Source organism: Chrysochloris asiatica, unplaced genomic scaffold (assembly GCF_000296735.1).
Source record: "Chrysochloris asiatica unplaced genomic scaffold, ChrAsi1.0 scaffold00082, whole genome shotgun sequence".
Taxonomy (NCBI): Eukaryota; Metazoa; Chordata; class Mammalia; order Afrosoricida; family Chrysochloridae; genus Chrysochloris; species Chrysochloris asiatica.
In genome coordinates this window covers 6,282,884-6,285,774 of record NW_006408600.1, presented here as the reverse complement: position 1 = coordinate 6,285,774, position 2,891 = coordinate 6,282,884, and the positions used below count along the sequence as shown (strand labels likewise).

The 2,891-nt window shown below is 41.3% G+C and overlaps 1 pseudogene; it reads left to right on the top strand.

The window, feature by feature from the left end:
- The window catches only part of LOC102841859, an 8,344-nt pseudogene extending 5,863 nt beyond the window's left edge, over positions 1-2,481 (top strand).
- The last annotated feature ends 410 nt before the right edge of the window (positions 2,482-2,891 follow it).

The window sequence follows — 2,891 nt, the reverse complement described above, 5'->3', positions numbered from 1 at the left end:
CTATCTGCCATATGCAGATGATACATCCTTGTTTGTTGAAAGCAAAGAAGACTTAAAATGCTTACTGCTGAAGATCAAAGGCTACAGTCTTTGGTATGGGTTGCATCTCAATGTAAAGAAAACAAAAATCCTCATTACTGGACCAATAAACTACATCCACATAAATGGACAAAAGATTGACGTTGTCCAAGACTTCATTTTGCTTGGATCAACCATTGACACTCATGGCAGCAGCAGTCAAGAAATCAAACAATGTATTGCATTAGCAAATCTGCTGCACAAGACCTCTTTAAAGTATTGAAGAGCAAAGATGTCAGTTTGAGGACTAAGGTGTGGATGAACCAACCCATAGTATTTTCAATAACCTCATATGCATGTGAAAGCTGGACAGTGAACAAGGATGACTGTAGAAGAAGAGATGCAGTTGAATTGTGCTTTTGGAGGAGAATATTAAAAGTACAATGGACTATGAAAAGAACTAACAGATCTGTGGTAAAAGAAGCATAGTCAGAGTGCTTCTTGGAAACCAGGATTGCCAAACTTCATCTCTCATATTATAAGGAGGGACCAGTCACTGGAAAAGGATATCATATGCATCAAAGTAGAGGATCAAAGAAAAAGAGGAAGACCCCAACAAGATGGGTTCACTCTGTGACATTAGCAATGGGCTCAGGTGTAGCAGTGATTATGAGGTTGATCCAGGACCGGTCAGTGTTTCGTTCTGTTGTGCATAGGATCACTCTGAGTCAGTATTGACTTGATGGCACCTAACAACAACATGAGAAAATATATTATTTGACTCAGAAAACATCATAAGAAAATAGAAGGCATTCACAGTGTCATTGTACCAAAAAAAATTTGTCCGCATTCAAAAGGAAGCATATGATCAATGTTATTGATAAAATGAGCCCATGCTGCACCTAAGGCTTTGGCTAAAAACATGTTTTCAGGAATTGAGAGAATTCAACTGAAATATTTTCATGATTTGTTTATGAGAAAACATTTGGCATAGTGTCCCATGCTCACTGTTGTATGCAACATTTATGAAAGAGACATCTAAAAAAAGTAGCCAATTGACCACATTGAAAGGAATGAACCTGCATGAAGATTGGGCCATTTGATTTAGTGGCCATGTAGAACGAAATTATAGTAGAAAGTTAAGGGCAGTGTCACTGAAGTGTCCAAGGCAAGATAGGTCAAAGTCAGAATGATGGTCAGTGTCCTGAAGATGGCAAGAAGGATGACAAGGACAAGAAAAAGAAATATGAGTTTCCTGTGACAACTGGAGTGGGGGAAACGAAGAAGAAAACAAAGGGACTAGTCGCTGCCAGCAAACTCCCCCTGGTGACACCTCACACTCAGTGCTGGTTAAAATTACTGAAGTTCAAGAGGATTAAAGACTATCTTCTCAAGGAAGAAGGACTCATTAGAAATCAAGAACAGATGAAGCCACTAGCAGGAAAGCAAGAGGAGGAGTTGTCAAAGGTGAATGACCTGAGGGGGACTCTGATGTTGGTAGGGACTTTGGAGGCGATCATTGATGGCAATCACACCATCATGTCTACATCAGTGGGCTTAGAACACTACATCAGCTTTCTGTCCTTTGTGGACAAGGATCTGCTGGAGCCGGGCTGCACCACAAGGTGGCTGTGGGGATTGGTGTGCTGATGGGTAATGGTGATGAAGGTGGAAAAGGCCTATAGAGTATAGCCTAGGAGACCTATACTGACACTGGGGGACTGGACAACCAGATTCAGGAAATTAAGGAATCTGTGGAGCTTCCTTCACTCATCCTCAATATTATGAAGAGATGGGGATAAAGCCCTCTAAGGAGGTCATTCTTTATGGCCCACCAGGCACAGGTAAAACATTAGAGAAAGCCGTAGCAAACCAAACATCAGTCACTTTCTTACAAGTGGTTGGTTCTGTACTGATTCAGAATACCTGGATGGTGGGCCCAAACTCGTTCTGGAGCTGTTTCGAGTTGCAGATGAACACTCACCGTCCATCGTGTTTATAGAGGAGATAGATGTTATTGGCACAAAAACATATGACTGAAACTTTGGTGATGAGATAGAAATTCAGTGAACGATGTTGGAACTATTGAACCACCTGCATGAATTTGATTCAAGGGGAGGTGGCCACAAAGCAAATAGAAACTTTATATCCAGCCCTGATCAGACCAGGTGGCATAAACAGGATGATCAATTTCCCCCAGCCTGATGAAAAGACCAAGAAGCACATCTTTCAGATCCACAAGAGCAGGATGGCCCGTTGGCCAATGATATGACCTTGGACAACTTGACCATAGCTAAAGATGAACTCTCTGGGGACTGACGTCAAGGCAATCTGTACAGAAGCTAGGCTCATGGTCTTGAAAGAACGTAGAATGGAAGTGACAAATGAAGACTTCAAAAAGTAGAAAGAAAACGTTATTTATAAAAAAAACCAGAAGGCACTCTCGAGGGGTTCTATCTCTGAGTGAAATACAAATCTTCCAAGATGTGGTTGGCAGTTTTCACAATCCTTCAGAGGAAGGGAGTGGGGATGCTGTCCAGAGGATCCTTATTCCAATTGTTTTTGTTCGTGAAACATTCTTACCTTTTTTGGGCATGGTGTGCCCAGTGGGCTGCATTCATCTGTTGTCCCTGTGCAGCCCTGTTCCTAATAAAGCCAATTGTGAAAAAAAAAAAAAGGTAAGGGCAGGAAATAGGTAGTAGATGATTAAGGAGAAAGTGAAGGAGACAGTAAGCATAAAGCATATGTCAAAGAATATGGCAGAAAATGGAAGGAGAACATAAGCCAGTGGCTCAAGGAGCAGCGAAGTCTAAATATCATTTTAATTTCCTTGTGCTTTCTTCTTTGATTTTTATTTGAGGAATGAAAGGCAG